Source organism: Lissotriton vulgaris, chromosome 6 (assembly GCF_964263255.1).
Source record: "Lissotriton vulgaris chromosome 6, aLisVul1.2, whole genome shotgun sequence".
In the NCBI taxonomy this organism is placed as follows: Eukaryota; Metazoa; Chordata; class Amphibia; order Caudata; family Salamandridae; genus Lissotriton; species Lissotriton vulgaris.
In genome coordinates, this window is record NC_141694.1 from 1,779,671,637 (window position 1) to 1,779,694,047 (window position 22,411).

The 22,411-nt window shown below is 45.5% G+C and overlaps 1 protein-coding gene across 2 annotated transcripts in view; it reads left to right on the plus strand.

Moving 5' to 3' along the window:
• The first annotated feature begins 444 nt into the window (after positions 1 to 444).
• The window catches only part of SCARA5 (scavenger receptor class A member 5), a 1,124,331-nt gene continuing 1,102,364 nt past the window's right edge, over positions 445 to 22,411 (plus strand). For both annotated transcript variants that reach the window (XM_086928035.1, XM_086928037.1), the window contains exon 1: positions 445 to 871. The gene's annotated coding sequence lies outside the window, so the exon portion shown is untranslated. The remainder of the gene's footprint in view (positions 872 to 22,411) is intronic.

Below are 22,411 nucleotides of genomic sequence, written 5' to 3' on the forward strand. Positions count from 1 at the left end.
CATTGAATGATTTTCATGAAAGCACACGAATAATGCCAATAAACACTGGACTAATCACTAACTCCGGGTTTTGTAGTAGTGTGCTACCCGTCGTAAAGTGCTTCAACGCCTAATCATGAGTAGTAAACGCTATGTAAACACATAATTGATTCCTCCTGTGAGTGCAGGACACAATGGACAAAACGCTGCTTATTAACCTGCCATACAGCATGTGGACACACGAGGGCGCCATGAGACCAGCCTCATTGCAACAGCATGAACAATACTGGAAGTTGGGATTGCACACCAGGCATGAAGAATTGGGGTCACACGCTTCCAGGAAAGGGGAGGAGGGGTCATCATTGCGACTTATAGTATGTTTTTCACGAAGGGGTGGATACATAGAAAAAAAATAATAGCAAAACACTGAGCAAGCGAAATTACGTTTTTAAGGAAGGTGTCACCGAGTCAGCACAGACCTGTTCCCTAGTTGAGGTCTGTGAGAACTCAGTTGTAGGAAAGAGGGGGATTGGGAAGGAGGAAACGAGAAAGAAGGAGAGCATGAGAGAGACAGGGACATAGGTGAATAAAAGAGAGAGAAAAAAGAGAAAGGAGATAGTAGAAAAGTTTAAAAATTATGTTCGCGAAACTAGCCTGCAAGTAGGTGGTAAACTACGTTTTGGGAAGAGGCACTGGCAGAGACTGGGCAAGATTTACGCTTCAACGCAGCAATTGCCTCCATTTCCGGGAAGCAGCGGCTGGGGTGCGAAAGGTGCGCCCCGCCGGACTCCTAACTCCCGCTCGGCGTCCAGAGAGGAGAAACCACGATCCGCTGGGGAGCCGGGATCGGAGGACAGAGCAGCCCCCGTGGACAGCGAGGTGTAACCCGCAGGTGAGTCACCAGGTGGCGCTGTGCTGCGAGCAGGTGCCGCACGGACACTGCTCAGCCGGGAGCGGGTGAGTTTATCCGAGCGCATCTGAAACACAGCAACACCCTGTCAATTCAGGGCCCCTCAGTGGGATAAAGTGATGGAGTGAGAGATGTGAGCTTTTTATATCCATGGTGAAAGTTGGTATTTGTTAGAATGTACCAAATAATGCATTTCTGTAGCTCCCACTAATATCTTCTTTCTTTTTAAAAAAAACTAATGTTAGTTGATAAATCGTGTTCGTGAGAATGATGGTTCTTCTGTAATAAGTGTTATGGTTTGCGGTTAATTACTTTACGTAAAAAGCGCAGATATAGACTGGTTAGACAATGTAAGTGGTTTTAATGACAATATAGCCATTCTAATGTATTATACCTTCCTCTTCCGGGTGTCTGCCCGAACTTTCCGAAGCTGCCTACGGCAGAGAAGGGCTCCACCTGGACGCCGCTGTGTGTCTGTCCGTCTACCGTGTCCCAGGATTGAATCCAGCGCTCGCCCGGCGTTCATCCTTCCAGTGACGACCCCAGCCCCTCCCGTTACCTCGAAGAAGTTTTCTTTCAGAATTCACCCGCTTGTTCGTGTTGCCCAGGGCTGCGCTTGAACTGCCCGCGCAACCTTCGCCCTACACAACCTGCACGTGAATTTGTAAATCTGAAGGTGGCACGGGTCATTAGGAGTGGACAGTGCACCAAGTGAAGTGTCCGGGTAAAGAGTCAGAGAGAGAGCGTACGGCGTCTAGAAGGACACGCGCGCAGCGCATAGCGCTGCACAGAGGAAGCCCTGGTTAATGCGATTGTTAACAGGTGACTGAAGGCGCGCGCCACCCCCACTCCACGGACCACTCGCTGCTCGTCGAGCTGTCTGATCCGCAGGGCGCTGCTGAATCTCAACTCGACCAAGGCTCGGGTCGAAGACTCTGGAGGTGGGTGGGGGTGGACATTAGAAAACCTGAGGTGCGCAAGATCACACAGCGCGAAGCAGCGTCCACCTGAGTGTGCGAGATCGTGACCTGCTGCGGGTGTTTACTTGCTATAACATTTCAGTGAGTGAAGTTGGCAGCAGTGACTGCAGCCCGAGCGTCCAACTGCTGACGGAGGTGTCTTTCCGGTACACCTTGGGCACTGCTGCAGTGTTACCACACCGATACAAAAGGGGTGGTGATGGACGGAGCATCTGAATCAATCAAACACTCACACCCAGCCAACAGATCAGGGTTTAATCCATCACCGTTCTTTAGCCCACTCTGCCACCCCAGTTCAGACATGGCTATATGCAAATCAGTCTGACCCTGTGCCTCATGGGAACAGTCCAGCCCGAACTGCCAAGCCATGTCTTCGCTGGATCGGAAACAAGCTTCTGAGGACCGGTTTCTGGCATTCCAGCCGTCTTCAGCCCGGCTTGCTTGAATCCAGTGGCAAAGTGAGCAAGGGACTCACGTTTGAGCATACCCTGCCACACTTATGGCGGCCAAAAGTGGTACAAAAGGGGGTGGTGATGGACGGAGCATTTGAATCAATCAAACACTCACACCCAGTCAAAAGATCTGGGTTTAATTCATCACCGTTACCACACCGAGGCACGCTCGAACGGTGGCTTCACGGGGCTCGTGCGCTGGGCGCCCACCAAAGTGTCACCAGGCAGGGCAGGGCTGGGAACCAAACCCCCCTCCCCCACTCCACCCTAATTCTGCACTGAGCGAGCGAACCTGGCCGCTGCAAGACTGGCTTGTGGGAAGGCGCCCCCCCCCCCCCCCTAAAAGAAAATATTGCAAATACGATGCGTTTTACAACATATGTTTGTTATAAAATCGTGTCCAATCCTTGATTGGCGATTGGAGACGTGTCTGCATGGCTCAATTAATGAATGAATACTTGGATGGTGAAGAGTAGAGGAGGAATGAATTAAAGAATGGATGAAAAGGACTAATACCCTTAGCTACTGCACTGTTCTGGTTTTCATTTTAACTTCCGCAGTAAACATCACCCTCCTCAAACACCACGAATCGTGCCCAGCCTTGATGCAATCAGTACAGCCGCTGGTTTAGCATCTTGGAGAATTACCACTCAGCATCAGGCGTGGATCTTAAGTAGGCGAGAGAAGGAAAGAAGTATGTGGTGGCCGAATAGCACACTCCGAAACCTCAAAGCCTTGCATCAATCCTGGCATCCATTTGACCACATTGTGTGATCTTAGGCAAATACTGTTTTTTCAGAGTGCCTCCTTTTCCTTCATCATCACATGACCGCACCATGAAATACATCTATTCCGGGTGTGTGCTGCACACAAGTAAAATACTATGTTACTTCATCTATAGGAACACTATAAGCCATGTATACGGTGAAAAAGACGGCTGACTTTCTTCCTGGTTCACTATAGCATTGCAAACCCAAGATCAAGGAGCATGTTTCTGAAACTTTTCAACGGCCATGTCCAGAGACCTGGGTTGGGCCGGTCCCAGGATGCTTCTTCCTGGTCCAGGGAGGACCTGGCTTGGGATTCGGGCTGGACCATTCCCATGAGGCGCAGGGTCAAGACTGATTTGCATATGGCTGGGTCCAAACTGGGGTGGCGTGGTGAGCAAAAGGACGATGGACTCAACCCAGATCTCTTGACTGGGGGCAAGTGGTTGAAAAGTTTCAGCGCTCCGTTCATCATCTTGTTGTGTTTCGCCTCACTAATAGCATCGTCATCAGCTCAGTGGCCGTGGGGACATGTTGGTTTCAAAAGTTCAGGATTAGAATCTGTCCCTTCTAATAAATGTCACACAATGCAATGGTTTAATTGAATGCACTCACTGAAATGCTCTGCAAAGATCACATTATAAAGTAATACTCTGTGCTGAACTTTGAAGAGTCTTTATCATACATGTACTGGACTCTGAGCAAAACAAGAACAGACCCCCGCCCCCCCCCCCTCCAAAGAAGAGCCCGAAGGTCCGCTTGCCTTAAAACCATTTGTGTTGCATAGTTTATTCGTAAAGTGCCAAACTGCTGTAGGCAGGAAACCTGGCCGAAACCGGCCGCCACCAGCAGTGAAACCGGCCCCCACACCCTCATCCCACCAGGAAAACGTCTGATCAGGGGCGGCTCTAGGCTCATGGCGGCCCTGGGCAGGGAGTGTAGGTAGGGGGCCCCGGAGGAACGCAGGCGCGGAGGCCAGTGAAGAGGGGGGGGGGGATCAAGGTGTTTGGAAGTGGAACAGAGCCGGAGGCCGCCAAATCCCTGCCAGGGGCCGCCACGCAAATATGTATCCATCCTCAGAAGATTGTTATATTAAGGATATATATTGGCGTGGTGGCCCATGGAGTTTGGTGGCCCTGTGCAGGTGCACAGCTTGCACATGCCTAAGGCCGCCCCTGGTCTGATTCCCGGTAGAGCCAGTTGGGGCGTGATAACAGGCACAAGCAGGTGAAATATAGTGAGGCTGCTAGTGAAAGAGACAAGTGCTGCACAATATGATGTGTGGAGGGAGCTGCTGTGAGAGAGACTGTGGTAAAAAGGATGAAGAATGGAAAGATGGGGCTGGAGAAGGAGCACCAGAGAGGGAGTGAGGGGGAGAGAGACAGAGAGGGTAATGAGAGGGGAAGAAAGTGGGACACAGACAGAAAGGGAGGGAGAGAGAAAAAAAGAGGGAATGAAGGGGAGGGACGGCAGATGCAGGAGAGAGAGGAAGAGAGAAACAGAGAGAGGATGGGAGGGGGATATATGGGGGAGAGAGGGTGGAAGCAGGAGAGAGAGGAAGAGTGGGAGAGAAAAGGGAGCCAGGGTGAACAATGAAGACAGAAGGAGAGAGGGGAAGAAGGAAAAGGGAGACAGAAAGGAAGAGCGAGAGAGAGGATTAGATGCGCACAGAGAAATAAATAGAGGATGGGAATGGATAAAAGTGAGAGTAAGAGCAAGTTAGAGAAATAGATTGAGATTGGAGAAATTGACAGAAAGAGACTGGAAAGGAGAGTGCACTACAATGAGAAAAAGAGCAAAAAAGACAGGGAGACTGGTAAAGAAAAGGGAATGAGATGAGCACCATAAAACAAATTTAGAAAGACTATTAGAGACATTACAAGTAAAAAGAATGAGAAAGAAACACAAACTAAAGGGAGGGATAAAAATATAGACCGAAGGAATTAGAAAGGCAGAGAATAAGAGAAGATAGAGATAGGGAAAAAGTATGAGTGAGAAAGAAGGGAAAGGGAGGGAGCGGTGTGGTGAGAGAAAGGAGAGAAGAAAGCTGGCAAATATACTAAGAGAAAGGGGCAAGAGAAATGTAGGGAGAAGACTTATGAAGAGAGAGAAAGAAGATGAGGGTTAAGGGGAACACAGGTTACAAGAGAGACATAGTGAACTGATCAGAGAGAGAGAAAATAGGAGAAGGGGCTGGGAAATAAAAGGAGAATCTGGGTGGTAGAGAGATATAAACATGATAATTGTATGCAGTAAAGTGAGAGAACAGAGTACATGCTGGAAGGCAAGGGACAGAGAGTGGGAGACAATGTTTGGTAGATGCTAAGGGGATTAGTGTTGGAGAGTATGTGATGCTGTGACTAAGTGTTGGTAATGATGTGATAGGATGAGAGAGAAAAGACAGTAACTGAGAGCTTGTCATAGAGGGAGAAAGGCGGGTTTGTAGTGTGTGATAAAATGAGAGTAAAATATACGAGCTGGTTGTTTGTCGAAGAGGGACAGAGTAGGTGGTGTAGAGTGTGGTAGGATGAGCAAGAAAAGCCAACAACTGAGGGCTTCATTTACGGGGAACTGGCATAGGGCAGCACCGCAAGGCTTCTTGCAGTGCTGCCCCATGCCACTATGAAAGGGCAAGAATGTACCATATTTATGAAATACAATGCATTCCTGTGCTTTCCCCCCTGCGCTGGCGCACAATTTGCTGCCTAGCACCAATGCAGGCCCCCTTGCACCGTGGTGCAAGGGTGCCCGCCTTGCATGCTAGATTGTTTCTGTGTAGGCAGGGACACCTTCCTGCACAAATACAATCCAAAGTGGCGTTTTCCTCTTCCTATGTGTGCTGCAGAATACAGCACACGTGAATAGAGGAAAAAACGAGAAGAAATAAAGATATTTCTCCTCATTACACCTGCTTTGGGAAGCATAAGGTTTTGGCACTGCCCCAGTGTTTACATGATTAATTAAAACTGAGACAGCGTCAAAATCCATGGGTGCTGCGTGGGAACACTCACCGCAACGCCTATATACACCTCCCTGGCACAGAGTAAGGCAACGCAGAGACTTGCGCTGCTTGCCTAACTCCATCTCTACGAGGCCATGCAAAGCCACGGGTTTGCTTGGCATCCTAGATATGATTGAGAGGCTTGCGCCACTGGAGTGTCAAAAAAGTGATGCTCCTGCGGCACAAGCATCTCATAAATGACCCCCTGAGAGCTTATGGTAGAGGGAGAAAGTAGATGGTGTAGAGCAGGGTTCTCCAAACCGGTCCTGGAGGGCCAAATCCATGCCAGATTTTTAAAATAACTACATGTATCTAAATGGGGATATGCACAAAATCTGGCATGGATCCGGCCCTCCAGGACCGGTTTGGAGACCCCTGGTGTAGAGTGTGGTATGGTGAGAGAAAAAAGCCAGCAACTATGATCTAGTCATAGAGCAGGGGTTCCCAACCTGGGGTGACCGCACCCCAGGGGGTGCGAGGTGGCATTTTATGGGGTGTGACAAAGAGGGAAAGTATGGAACATAATTTATATTAGCATTTTATGCACTTTCGTAGGGTGTGTGAGCATTAATCAAACATTTCCTAAGATTGCAGAGTGAAAAGGTCGGGAACCCCTGTCGTAGCCGGAGAAAGTAGGTGATGCAGCGTGTGGTAAGGTGAGAGAGAAACACCAGACAGAGAGAGCTTGTAAAGGGAGAAAGAAGTGGCGTGTGGTGGGATGTACGAGAAATAGTGATGGAAATATTTGAAATAATTATATGCTGTAGCTGAGCCTTACAAAGTGTGTGGTAAAGTCAGAAAGAAGTGGTGAAGGATGTGTTGTAGAGAAGAAAAAGAAATCTAGAGAGGCCTACAGTGCTTCAGAGCAAGAGAGATGTAGTAGCAGCCCCTACTAAGCCCAGGTGGTGCGGCGGGGGAAGTGGAGGGGTGAATAAAAAGAATGAAAAAACTCACTTACGCCTCTGCTCCGTCTTCTTGCCGCAACAGTAAGCTCCCAGCCTCCCAAAAGTCTCTGTCCAATCGCAATGCTAGCTTAAGCAGCGTTGTGATTGGTCTGAGTGCAGTGGTAGGGTGCTCAAACAGGTGCTTGGAGGCTTTGCATGTTCCTCACCAGGCTGTGCAATGCAGCCTGGCGGGGAAGATGTGAAGTGCGCATGATGGGCCGGTCAAACCGTCATACGCACTTTAGAGTATGCTTCACACTCGTCCCCTGCCCCCCTGCACTGGCCAGCCCGGTACACCTGCCCGCCCTGCACCCAAGCAGAAAGGAAACCGAAAACAATAATAACGTTAGTCCTTATACTTTTCAAATCCTTTTACAAATCTTCACTTGATTTGGACCAGTAGTGGCCGCTACTAAGCACGGGTGGTGGAGTGGAGGGAGGGTGAATGAAAAAAATTCAAATAAAAACTCACTTACCTACATGCCGCCGGGTGCTGCCACCTGTGCTCCATCTCCTCGCCACAACAGGAAGCTCCTAGCCTCCCAGAAGCCCCTGTCCAATCACAGCGCTACCTTAAGCAGCCGTGAGATTGGTCTGAGCGCCATTGTTCGGCGCTCAGGCAGGGGCTTAGAAGCTTTGCATGTTCATCACGTGGCTGTGTAATGCAGCCAGGTGGGGAAGTTGCCAAGTGCACATGACAGTTTGACCAGCCCTCCTAGGTAGGTCAATCGTCATGCGCACTTTAGAGTGTGCTTTACACTAGTTCCTTGCCTCCTGCACTGGCCATCCCAGCCCACCTGCCCCGCACCAAAGCAGGAAGGAAAATGCTAATAACGTTAGTTATTATCATTTTACTTCCTCGCCCTTGTGTGCACTCCCTCTCAACTTTCATCATTCTTCTTACCTTCTTTCCTGTCTCCAATTCTAGAACCTGCTCCACATTTTACTACACATTTTCCTGCTTTACAGGTCACTCGTTTCCGCCCCTTACCCATGCTGAATTTCCTACCTTCTGCACTACTGACAACTATAACTCAATACACATCTTCCTTATCCTCTCCTTCCACCACTCGTCAGGGCAAATTAAGTTTGGAGTGTGATCTACCACTTTAGAAGCCCTCCACTTTCTCCTTACCTCTCTCTTCTCCCACCCTGTTATTTGACCTCTATTAACTTCCTGCATCCTAAATTATTTTCTGCTAACACTTCTGCCTGCTCCTCAGTCTTCTGTTGCATTAAATTGTATTGTAATTGGACATATATAGCAGCTACTACCCCTGATGAGGCGGTGAAGTGCTTCATGATAGGTTGCATGCTATTCTGTAGCCCAATGTTAGTGGTTAATCCTATGCTTAGTAAATATAAGTAATTTTCAAGTGGTGGCATATGAAACTAACATGAGTTAGGTGTAATTATTAAAGAGAGTTAATGTAAGTGGAAAATGAGGTGTTAGAAATAGTGGTCTCTAGTTGGCAGGGGAAGGTACCTTTGTCCAAATAGGGACCCTTGCTTCTAGTCAGGGTAGAGGGGATACACTTCTAAAATAACCCCGGCTCACCCCTTTGGTAGCTTAGCACGAGCAGACAGGGTTATCTCAGAGGCAGTGTGTAAAGCATTTGTGAACACATACAGTAATACAGTGAAAACACTACAAATGGACACCACATCAGCTTAGAAAAAGAAGTACACTTTATCTAAACCATACAAGAGCAAAACGACAAAAATCCACAATGCAGAAATAAAAATAAGACTTTTGAATGGAAGAAATAGTTTAGTTCAAAGCAAATTGCAGATGCAACACTTTTCAAACAAAGTACCTTGGATGCGTCACACATACAAAAAAAAGGCAGTAGGGAAGGTGATGCATCGGTTCCTTACACTCAGGGAAGGTGATGCATCGGTTCCTTAAACTCAGGGAAGGTGATGCATCAGTTCCTTGCTCCATGGGAGGTGATGCGTCGGTTCGTTACTGCTGAGCAGGTGAGGTGATGCATAGGTTCCTTACCGCAGAGGAGATGATGCGTCGGTTTCTTACTGCATCCCCCAACAATGCAACAGACATAGCATCTCGCTGCAATGCGATGATCTGGAACAATGCATGGGTTCTTGCAGCCGAACAGCAGGGCTTGCATCAGAACCGGTGTGGTGATCTCAGACTTCGGAGATCCGTGCACTCAATGCGCGTATGGCGATTTGTCGAGCTGCAGGCAAGCACTGTGACGATTTCTTCGCCGGTGTGTCGGAAACAGGTGCAGATGCCATACGCTTCTCAAAATTGCGTTACTTTTCCAACTCCCAGAGTCAAAACAGCCTCCAGATGTCCAAAGCAACATCAGGTAACTCTTAGCAGGTCAAAACTCCCAGCAAGGAAGTTTAGGGGATCTGGTGGTGAAGTCTTTGTGTCCCTGAGACTTCAGAACAGGAGGCAAGCTCAGTTTCAAGCCCTTGGAGATCTCACTCAAGCAGGGGACAAAGTGGACAGCAAAGTAATTTTCCCTTTCTTTGGCAGAAAGTAGCCACTGAATGCCAACCCCAGACAGCACACAGCACAGGTGCAGTATTCCTCCTCAGTTTCTCCAGCTCATCTTCTTGGCAAAGGTTCCTCTTGATTTCCCAGAAGTGATCTGAAGGTCTGGGGTCTGGGCCCCAATATTATTATACAGCAGAATCATTTGTTCTCTGGTGGCAGAGAAGATCTGAGCTCAGTCAAAACCATTTCTGTCCTCTCTGATGCAGCTTCCTGGCAGGAGGTGGCGACAGCATTGTGGAAGGCAGACCAGGCCCATTCAGGTGAAAGGAAATTTCCTACACCTACTGTAAATGCATCCCAGGTCTGACTCATCCAGACTATCTGGAGCCACTGCACATACCCAGCCACTGTCACTCCTAAGCCAGACAGTCAATACACATCCCAGCAGAGTCACACTGGATGGCTAAGCAAGAAAATACCTACTTTCTAAAAGTGCTATTTTCAAACACAGAATGTAAAAGTAACCATCACTAAAATATGTATTTTAACATTCTGAGTTCAGGCATACTAAACTTTATTTCCCTACCTTGTTCCAAGGGGTAGTTATGTTTATAAGCTGTTATAAACTTCCCATTCTATCATACGGGAACAGGTAGCCTTGCAATAGAGAAAAACGAATTTAGCAGTATACATGTCCTACCTTTCACTTACACTGCACCCTGCACACATGGGTACCTTGGGCCTATCTCACGGGTGACTAACATGTACGAAAAGGGAAGGTTAGGGCCTAGCAAGTGGTTGCACTTTCCATGTCAACATGGCAGTACTAGACTACACATAGGCTCTGCAATGACAGGCCTCAGACCTTGTTGCAAGGCTGCCTGTGTAGGTGTCACAATCAGTGATGCAACCCTACTAGCAGCATTTGATTTACAGACCCTGGGCACACACAGTGCACTTTACTAGGGACTGACTAGTAGATCTAATATGCCAATCATGGCATCACCAATCCATAACAACAATTTACAAAGAGAGCACTTGCACCTTGGCACTGAACAGCTGTGGCAAAGTGCCCAAAGCATCTAGAACATAAAAAACGTAGTCCAACACAGCAAAATAACAGGAGGCACGGCAAAAATATAGGGGAAACCCACACCAATGATGCCAGGTCTAACATGAGAGGTGAGGAAATAGGGTGGAGGAGGTTAGATATTGTGAGATAGCACAGAGAGGTTAAACAGAATCAGACATTGTGATTTATGAGAGGGGGGTAAGTGGAAGGCATGCAGAGGATGCATTGTAAAAAAGTTTAATTCAAAGAGTAATACCTAGCTATAAATCAAGTTCGTTTAATGCAGGATTATTTGGAATGTTCAGCTCAGATGCAATCCGAGGAAGGATAAAGAATAGAAAGAAAGAATAAAAAAGTTGATTACCTGGGCAGGTAATATAAGTTGTTCTGTCTTGTGTTCTTTAGTTTGGCTGTTGATGGTGTTGATATTGTCTCTTCTTTTTATGTACACATTAAACATTACCTTTACGGCCTTGTACTTGTTTTTTCAATAAAGGGACTGAGGTATGTGGTGTGTCTCTATGATAGTTTGATTGGTATGGCTATCGAGATTCCGAGGAGTGGACAACCATTGGGGTTTGCATTGATCATATTTTAGAAAGATACAATAGTGCTTGAGTTTCAAGGGGAATGCGGTTAACCCTGAAATTAAAAGTTGTTTGTCAAGTGATTCTGCTCATTTAGCATTTCCTTGATATTAGAGGGTCCTGGAAAGTATTTGCATGAATGCAGGAAATGTGAGTGTATGGATTCTTAGTTGGGTCACATTGGGAATAACCAGGTCTTAACCATTCTTCTGAACTCTATGTAATTCTTATTGGCTTTGATCCTGGCATATAGGGAATTCCAAGGTTTTGCTGCTTGCATGGAGGAAATATTGCCAGCAGTGATTTTCCTCATATAAGCAGACATTATTAAGTGCAGTGTCAATTTGGAATGTAATTTTCTAAGCAAGATATATTTTGTGTCTTTTGTATGTATGAATTATGGTTCTTTGCCATTAATAGCTCTGTGAGAGATGCACAATAGTTTGAAAGAAAACCCTCTTGCTAATGGGAGCCAGTGTAGAGATTTCAAGACTGGAGGAATGTGAGTTTGAACATTTACAAATTGAAGTAGTCCTGCTGCTGAGTATTGGAATGTTTGCAGCCTTCTGTTAGTTAGGAATGGAGTACTGTGGTGTCGTTCACTGGCACTGTCACGTTTTAAGAGGATAATGATGTTATTGCTTGAATCTTATGACATCGAAGGTGCGTACAGATACACCTTAGTGTTTACATATTCAATATTCAATCAATCAGGGAATTGTGAAGCACGCTACTCAGCCATGAGGAGCTCAAGGCTCTGGGGGTAAGGTGGGGGGCTTGCAGCGCCGAGTCAGCCAAAGAGCCAGGCTTGAGGCTCTTCCTGAAAGAGTGCAAAGTGGGGGAGCGTCTGATGCTGATCAGGAGCTCGTTCCAGGTTTTTGTTGTGATGTAGGAGAAGGCTCTTCCACCCGCTATGGCTTTGAGGCTGCATGGGGCTTCGACGAGGGTGAGGTCGGCGGAGTGGTGGTTTCTCTTGGGTACGTGGAAGGAGACTCTTTCGTTGAGGTATTTGGGTCCAGTTTTGTGGAGAGATTTGTAGGTGTGGGTGAGGAGCTTGAACTGTCCCAATTAACATATTGTTAATTGGGACAGCCTGTCTGCTTGAGTTTTCATGGAAAGAATAGAGACGAAAAGAAATTCGGTGATTTTTCATGTTTGTGGTATTGTAGGTGGGAGTTTCAGTTAGTCTCACCAGAAAGTTGAAGGGTTATACTTTTTCCACTCGCATTAGGTCAGTATTTCTGTTAAAGAGTAGAGGTGAAGTGATAAATCCTTTTGGTACTCCTGTTTCTATGCAGTGAAGATGTGAAGAGAAAGGCATTGTACAAAACTGGTATGATCTGTAGTTTCGGACAGGCAATCCAGTTGAGGGTGATGCCATCTCTACCAACTTCTTTCAGTCTAGGAAAAAATGTGTCATGGTGTACTGTTAAAAGCTAAAGAAAGGTTCAGGAATAGTAATGCATCTACACTATTTTTGGCAACTATATTTTTTAGGTCGGCCCAAATTACAATTTGGGCAGATTTGGTTCATCACCCGAGGCAGAATACGGGTTACCATTTTGAGAGTAGTTTGTTTTCTTCTATGAATTCTGCGCCTGGCAAAATACTGCTCTTTCCATAAGTTTGCTAAAGGAAAGGCACCTTAGAGATTGGTCTCTCGGTACTGCGTTCTTGAGGGTCAAAGTTATTCATCTTAAATCGTGGGAGTTTGCATGGCTTCTTTATTATGTCTTTAAAAAGTTTTTTTTAAAAGAGTTTTGAATAATGTTTCTGACTGGTATATGTGTGGATTGCAGGATCTTTTTGGAAACTGTACGGGGGCAGAGGGCTGAAGGGCAGCCAGCTGAACTGCTAACTTTTAGTATGACTTCAAATTAGGAGGTTGTAATTTCTCGAAAGGCTGAAATATGCGAAAGTTTAGCATCTGGGCTGAATCTTGTTGGCTGTATAGAATGGGAGGAGTTGTTTCACTTGGTTGGTAGATATGAATCCAGTATGTTTGCTTTGTTTAGATAATGCATTGGTAGTTTATTGCAGAAGGCTTGTGAAAGTAGGGTGGAGGTTTGACAGCTATGTGGATTGTGAAATTGCAATAGACTTTTATAGAGTTCCTTTGCCGCCCATTTGGTATTGTCGATCCGGATTGAGTAGTCACATTTTTGTCCTTCTTTATGTATGATTTGTTACTGTGTAGAGATAATTTGTCTTGTGGATTATTGAACCTGAGCCGTCTGTGTTGAAGTGTTGAGAGTTCTCCTTTAACTTTTCAGTCCTTCATTCACACAAGGGGCTACCTTCTTCCTTTTGCCTTATTTCGAACTTGTTTTTGGGATTAATATGTTGAAGGCTTACCACTAAGTTTGTTTTCAGATGCGTATTTATTGCTAGGTGTGATTCTAACTTCTGCATGTTTAGTTTGTTCTACTGTCAATGCATTATTATGGATTAAGTTGATATTTTATTTGAAATCTTGAATGAGAAGGCTATGATTTGATCATCGGCCCATGTAACAGGTCTGCTTTGTGGAATAATGGTTAGTTCCCGATTGGAGAAAATTAATACATCACATGCCATTACAGCGCAGTCGTTACAACGACCTTGTTGTTATATTGCATATGATTACATCGCAAGTCGTTACATTGACTTGATGTAGGGAACGCACTGGACTTAAGAATAGTATAATTTACTATTCCTACTCAAGTTTGTGCAACAGCAGGGAAGGTGTTGGATTGTAAATCTGCCCCCTACAGCAAGTCATTGTAACGACTTGCGATGTAATCATATGCGATGTAACAACACAGTCATTGTAACAACCACGTTGTAATGGCATGAGATGTAGCGCATGCAAACTAAACGATGTCTCCCATTCTTTTAGGTTGTTTATTTAACACACCATAGTGCAAACAAATAAATTATGGATGGTCTACGCATTTTGGCTCCCAGCCTTCTACTGGACCATAGAGTCCCTTCGTCTAGAGCGTCTTTAAAGTGCTAAAGTGCATTAATCCCTCACTGCTTTCTCTTTCAATTAGTTTATTAGACTGCTAGTCCTCATATTTAATCAGTGGAAATGTAGTCAGCCATTTTGAAAGTGCTTGTAAAGTACACACAAGTTACTTAAATGTGTTCCTTCAAATGGCAAAAAGTGCAGGTGCCCACATTTTTAAAATAATGTAATGGGAATTTGATACATAGTTTATACAAAAAGATAAAATTGTCCCAGGAAATTCCTATGAGTTTTGGTGTCAATGAAATTTAAAAGGAAGAAAGTGCATTGATTTGAAGAAGTTCCAGTATATAAAGGTTATAAAATGTGTCTACATATACCAACTAATACAAATTTCAATATCATAAAGTGATCCATGAATTTATACTGACATAGGTGACGATAGTTTCTATTGTAAAAACATTCTCTTTTAGTTCAAGTAAAGATAAAGGACCTATTAAGTGATTCTGAAATCATTCCTTAATTATAATTCTTATAAACTATTACAAAAGACTTCCTATTCTCGAATTTCATCAGAGTTTTCTATCTTATCAATTGTCCCAAGCAGTTCCCAATAAAGTGCCAGTGTGTTCTGAGTCGATTTAATTCAAAGCAGCATCATTCTTCATCATCTCATTATTATGTTTCCTGTTTTTCTAATTTTTCATGTTCTGAAGCTTTACTATAAGAGACAATTGTAAAAATATATTGACATTCAAGAGTTCTTTTTTCTATGATCAATTTAAGTTTCTATAGATGTATGTGCAATTCTGCATCCAATTTATGTCCAAAAGGATTTTCTGTTCCAATGGCTAACATAAGACGAGATTCTGTCTGTCTTAAATTTAGCGTTCTGTCAACGCCCTGTTCTTTTTGTTTCACAAAGTACTTGAGTTGTTGGGTATCACTTGAATGAAAGTCAAAAAAGTGTTTAGCAATTGGGTAGGGAAAGTCTTTTTTTTGGTAGCCTGCAGGTGTTGAAGAATTATTAGTTTCAATTTGTTTATCGTGCTTCTTACGTATTGCTTCCTGCGAGGGCATTCTAAAATATACACCACATATTTTGACTCACAGGTGATGTGCACTTGAATTCGCTCAGTTTTTCCATTTTGCAGTTTCTACAATGGTGAGCTTTGACCATGTTTGCATGCTCGGCACTTTGAGCATTTCCAGAAACTGGGGGTGTTTAGCCAAGATAATGTTGTCGGTTGCTTAATTTCAAGATGACTCTGTGTGGGGATTTCTCCACGGGAAGCTTCCTGTATGTGATGCCTGGATTTGGGGACCATGTTTTCTTCAATGTTTCATCCAGGGTCAATATTTTCCAGTTTCTTTTTATGATTTTTTGTAGCTCTTTATTTTCATTATTGTATTCTATGATCAGCCGTGTCTTTTCCTCTTCTTCGTTGTCTCTTGCTGGTGCTTTGTTACTTTGTCGTGGTATTAAGAGTTCATTCTTGGTTTTTGCCTTGCTTTAACCTTCGCAGTTTCAATTACTTCTACAGGATAACCTCTTTCAAGAAAGTGATTGCTCATTGACTCCAATTTCATTTCAATGTCAGTTGCTTCTGAGCAGTTTCTTTTTGCTCTGAGCATCTCTCCATAGGGTATGCTCCACTTTAATTTTTTTGGATGAACACTATTTGCTTACCCCTGTTTTTTTTTTTAAAGAGTATCTCAGGATGAACTTTCTTTTTTATATTTTTATTTTGCTGCAGATTTTTTATTTCTTAGTTTTGCCACAAATTTGGAGTGCTTCTATGAAAATGCAGTAACATTTTTTTAAATGTTATCTGCGCTAGGCAGGGTCCTTCTGTGACCCACCACTAGACCTAGGAGCTCAGGGTGTCCTACAAGGAGTTATAGGTACTTGAGAGAAATATACCTGGTGAATTTCAGTTGTTTTGTTAGTTTATAATGGTACTAGCAGCCCGTCCCGACGTTGTCCGGGTATGAATTGCTGCCGGCCAGTAGTATATTGTTTTGTAGGATTTAGTTTTGATAGGATTTCTTATCTGTGACAGGCCTGTGAAACGCTCCGATTCACAGCGCACTGCTGATGCACTTAAGAGTGCACGTTAAATAGTGTGTGAACTCGAGTTTCCCGACTTTATATTTCCTTGCAATATTATATAGCGTGATCTCGACAACATGGCATGAGCACAATTTACATTACAGAAGAACACATTCATTGTGGTAGGCAAGGGGAGACAAAGCGATTTGTCTGGAATCACAGGATGTTGAGATGATGCCGAGATTCGAACGTAGCTCCCCAGCTCTAAAGCTCGCAATTCTAGAACTTGTGGAGGGAGGTGTGTCTAAAAGTGTATGTCGGTGCTGGCCATCAATGAGAGAGACCTGTGCATTTTTCAAATGGGTGGTGAAAAAATATGAGTATGTTGCTGGAGATGTGGGCCACCGTGCCACCAATGTACTTACCGGGGGAGGGTAAACACCCATTATTCCACAACTTTCTTTCCACATACCATCCCTCCGCATACTTTCATTACAAAAGTACCATGACTCCGCAATGCCATTATAACGCATGGCATTACATTTTAAATGCTTTTTCCACGCATACATTTACAACGAAATTCGTTGTAAATGCATGAATGGTAAAAGCATGTTTTTTTAATGTTTGGATAAGGTAAGTATGGGTATAGGGGTATTTGTTTTGGGGCACTGAGGTATATGTTTTGGGGTGTTTGGGTATTTTAAGGGTTCAGATATAGTTTTGGGTTATGGGGTAGTTTTAGTGTTTAGGGATAGGTATGGGTTCTGGGGTACAGGGGTATTTTAGGGTTCAGGGCTAGGTTTGGGTTTTGGTCTATAGGGGTATTTTTAGGATTCAGGGGTAGGTTTGGGTTTTGGGGTACAGGGGTATTTTAAGGGTTCAGGGTTAGGTTTGGGTTTTGGGGTACAGGGCTCTTTTTAGGGTTCAGGGCTAGGTTTGGGTTTTGGGGTACAGGGGTATTTTTAGGGTTCAGGGGTAGGTTTGGGTTTTGGGGTACAGGGGTATTTTAAGGGTTCAGGGCTAAGTTTGGGATTTGGGGTACAGGGGTATTTTAGGGTTCAGGGGTAGGTTTGGGTTTAGGGGTACAGGGGTATTTTTAGGGTTCAGGGTTAGGTTTGGGTGTTGGGGTACAAGGGTATTTTTAGGGTTCAGGGGTAGGTTTGTCAGTCAGTCAGTCATACGCTTTTATTCGATATGCAAGATGTCTTGTAAGCACATTTAGAATACAAACATTACAGTTTCAAAAAACAGAAAAACAATGCTACAAGAAGCCAGTATAAAAGTCATTTAGAAAAGATAAAAGGTCATAAAATGGCCGTTAATAAATTAGCTAAAAATAGATTAAACAGCTACTGACAATCTCTTACAACGAATAAGCCAAAACTGTTTTAAAAATTTTGCTATACCACACACTATTGGGGGGGAAGTGTCCGTAGTTAAAATACGCAGGGCTTCTAGGTGGTTACGTGTGCCCATGTTCCGACAAAGAGGTTTTAGCCAAGAACTCCTGGGCCTTGCATAGTCCGGGCATTCAAATAAGACATGCGCAATGGACTCAACCCTGCTCGGGCAACATGCACAATTGGGGGAAGTACGAGCCGCTGATGTCCATTTTGATACCACAGCACCTAAGGGGAGGGATCCAACTCTGAATTTAAAATAAAGTGCTCGGTCAAAGGGGATGGTAATCATGTCCAGGTAGGGTTCAAAGGCCACAGAATCTTTAATTTGTAAAAAAGCAACAGACGATTTGCAATGGTTAGAGTTTGCGATTAGACGCTCCGAAGTCCATTTCCAATAAAGGGCCTTAACAACTTCTTTTGGAGGGGCTGAACGTGATGACCAGCAATCCCCTAGCCCGATATTCTGCAGAAGATTTTTGGTTTCTCTTAACCATTTTATCTTGGCCCAACCCCCCAGACTCATAATTTCCCCCAGGGCATCGGCATAGGATTTTAGTTCTTCACCCCTCCAAATTCGTGTCCATAGCAGGAGCGGTCGGAGCTGGGCCTGGTCTTTGATGTTTTTACAGCCCGTGTCCAACCACACTGGTACAGATGGGGTGCTCAGTGGAATGGAGATAATGGATTTCAATAACTTGCTCTCCGCTGTCACTAGGGCGTCCATTCGACAGTGGCCCCACAGTTCTGCCCCATACAAGGCGGATGACACTACTTTGGCCTTGTAGATATCGATTACTGGGGTCAGTGATCTCCTGGGTGAGGCCCTGAACTCCCTCATGAGGGCTCCTCCTGCTCTCCTATGGTTGAGAACCATTTTACCAATATGATTTACCCAGGACATCCTATCCGTGATCCGAATACCGAGGTAATCGAATTCGGCTACTTTCTCTAAGGGGATCGAGTTAAGTGTAGGAGGGCGGCCCAGTTTCTTAGGGGGATTTAGGACTAGGTATTTTGTTTTGTCCACGTTTATTATTAGCCCCTTTGCGGTACAGAACTCCTGGAATCGTGCTAGCAATTTCTGCAGGCCTTGTGGGGTTTTCGAAATCAGGAGCGTGTTGTCCGCAAAGAGTAGGGTGGGGATGCGGACTCCTCCGAGACAGGGGGCGTCGGCTGGTTCTTGCTGAAGATGTTTTACCACCCCGTTCACATATAGTGAGAAAAGGGTGGGAGCCAAGACACAGCCCTGTCTTACGCCCCTGGAGACTGGTATCTTCTCAGTGAGCTCTCCGTTTTTGCCCCAGCGGACCTGTGCGTAGGTATGGGTATGAAGGCTAATGAGAAGGGATAAGATGTAAGGAGGTAGTCCCAACTCATAGAGTGCCCTCCAAAGCTCTTCCCGGGGGACCAGGTCAAAGGCAGTCTTCAGGTCTATAAAGGCCAAATAAAGACTACCCTTGCCTAGTTCCACCACCTTCCACCCCAATAGTGCCAGCCTAAACACCTGCTCTATTGTCCCCATACCAGCCCGGAAACCTGCCTGAAAGTCTGATAAGATTTTATTCTCCTCCACCCAATGGAGAATCCTTCCAAGGATAGCTTTACCAGCTATCTTTTGGGTGGAGTCTATCAGACTTATAGGACGGTAGTTCCCCGGTGTTTCCCTACACCCTTTTTTGTAGATCGGAACCACCACTGCCCCTTTCCAGGATTCTGGCACTGCCCCTCCCATCATGATATCATTTAAAAGAGCTGCTATGACCCTTGCCCACTCCGCAGGGAAAGCTCTCATAAGGTCCCCCGGAAGGCCATCCGGGCCCGCTGCCTTACGGGGCGCTACCCAGCCTATAACCCCCTCAATCTCGAGGGGAGTGAAGAGATCATAGGCATGAGGTTCGATTTCACGTGTAAGGTCGAATCCCACGTTCAGTTCCCCATTAGGAGGGAGGTATAGGGCCCCAAAGTGTTTTACCCAATTTTGGGGCAGGATGTTACAGGGTCTCACAAGTGCGTCGGGTTTATTCCGTGTGCTTATGAGATTCCAGAAGGCCCTTGAATCCCTAATTTTACTAGCCTGGAGCAGGTCGTCCCAAAATTTATCTTCCCACTCCCTTCTAGCAAGTTTAAGGGATTTGTTATAGGCCTTCCTTGCCTCCTGTATCACACTTCGGGACTTAAGTTTTACCGCCTCAACTAGCCTTGTCTTGTGGGCCCTACAAGTTTGGGTATACCAACCATCTCCTGTTTTTTTAAGAACTTTATTACCCGTCTTGTTTGGGTACATAGTGAACACGTTGGTTAAGGCTTCTACCAGGGAGACAAAAAGCCCACTCGCTCTACCCACCCCTTCTAGGGAGGTTCCGAGGGTTGTTACCACTTGGTTTAAGAGGGATTGAATTTCCCCTACCTTTGCCTCGGATAAGACCAGTCTCGCCCATTTTATTCGCCTACCACAAGGGGAGACTTCAGACTCATCCGGGGGTGCGGCTACCAGGCTAACATTATCCCTTTTTAAAGTGCGCCACCACTGAACCATGCCTAGGGAGAGTGGATTGTGGTCACTTTCGGTCGATGGAACCACCTGCATGTCCCTTACATAAGGCCATAAAAGTACATCTATTAGTAGATAATCTAGCCTAGAGGTGTGACGTGGCCTATTGTATGTGTGGTCACCCCCCCTATCCGAGGGTGTCCTCCCATTAACTGCCCTTAAGTTAAATTCGAGGCTCAGTGAGTATAACTGGAGCGCCACTTCTGTCCACCTTCTGATAGGTGGGATTTCTAATACCGGGATCCCCATCCTGGAGTCCTCCTCGTCTTGGTCGAGGGAAACGTCCGAGCCCAAAGGCTCGAACGTACAGTTCATATCACCTGCAACCAGTGTACGTGTTTTATGGGGGGTATTATTTAGCAAAGTCTCGAGGAGAGATATTACAGGGGACTTTCTCCCACCCTTGGTTCCCCGGGCATAGACATTATACACATTTAAGACAGTTCTTCCCCTTTGGTCTATTAGGGTTATGTTTTGAATGTCCGGGGAACCTGTGGGGAACTCCACTACCCTACAGTCTAACGAAGCCGCGACCCAGATAAGAAGGCCGCCTGAAGGTCGCCCTCTCCCTGTTTCCGAGACTTGTGCAGGGGAGGAGTAGGAAGAAAATCCCACCCTGTGGACTGGGACCAGGCTCCAAGTTTCTTGGAAGAGGCACACGGAATGCTCATCCACCCAGGCAGTAAATTCCGGTAGGGCCAGTTTTCTTACAATCCCTGCGACATTCCAGCTGAAAACCTTAAAGACTAGGTCCGTCACAGCTGGAGTGCCGTTGGGAGCTATAATGCCCCTATCTATGGACCTCCTCGGAGACATCTGGAAGGGTGGGGGACCTTGTGGGGAGGCTGAGGAAACTCCTATTTCACTTGTGGGGTTTGTTTGAGTGAGTGGTACTTCTACTGGCTCTACTCTGCTACCAGATTCCAGTCAATGAGGCCCTGATGTCCACAATTGATTCTCCCTGGTGCCCCCCGAGACCCCAGCCCCGTTTTGAGCTATAAAAGGGGAACCAAAACTTACTTCAATTGGGCTAACAATTTGCCTGGGGTAAAAATAAGAAAGATCTACCACCTTAACCCCCGGGGCCCCCATATTTTTAATAGGGGTACAAATCGATGGGACTACTCTTGGGTCTTGGAAGTTTATAATTATACAATCCCCCTCCTGCGTTTTTCTCCCCTGTCCTACCCAACCCACTCTGCGGACACTTAAAATAATACCATCCACACCCAACGGGATTGGCTTGTTTGCCTTCAGCCAGTGGATACACTTATTCTTAAGTGACGAATGATTTTCCACCTGGCCATCCTTTAAAGGAGGCACGTTAACCATGACAGCAACGTAAGGTTGGCAGTCTGGTGGGAGGTTTACTGGGGGGATCCGTCGCACTGGATTACTGAGGACCGTTGGGGGGGTAAAGGGAGCAGTAGATTGGGATACAGACCTAGGGGCTTTCCCTGTCGCTAGCCCGTGTGGTATGCTTCGCGCCCCTCGTTTTTGGGAGTCTTCCGTTTTATCACTAACTGACTGTGGCTGCTTTTGTAAAAGCGGCTTAGACTTATTTTTGTCAGGCTCTGAGTTTGTTGGAGGTCCCTTATGGTTTAACCCTGATTTGGGGAGGGGAGGGGATTTAAGAGCTGGAATTGGAGGATTATTAGGGACAACTTTTTTTTGACCTATCGGTGGCTTATGGTCACTTTGAGCTTGTACATCGTTCCCCTTTGCGCCCAAGTCCTTATTTTCAGTCACTCTGGTAATTTGTTTAATAGTTGTCTTGAGTGAGTGAAACCCATCAAGGGTTGATTGCTCTAATTTATCTATCCTCTCTCCTAGACCCGTGACTTGCAATAGTAACGGTTTCAAAACGCTGTATACCTTCTCAAGAATGTTTTCCAGTGTTACTAAGTCAGCGAGCTTATAGACCTTAGCAGTGTTATCGTCTGAGAGTAGCCCATTGGAAGAGAACTGAACGTCCCTGTCTATATCACTTTCATTCTCTATAAGCGTACCCCTTATGTTTCTTGTACCTATTCCAGAGCTATTTTGTGCTCTTTGATAAAGAGCGGCCTGTCTCACTAGCCTACCCTTTTTGCGTTTCCGTGGTTTTTTGCTTAAGGGCCTATTCTCCTGCCTATTGTCAGGGGTTTGAGTGATGGGGGACGCCCTAACTGACTCCCCTTCTGATATAACTATAGAGGGAGGAAGCCGGATTGGAGACTCAGGGTTACTAATAACTTCACTTGGGAGATTGGGTGATAATGGAGTGGACAACTTACTCAGACCGCCATCTTC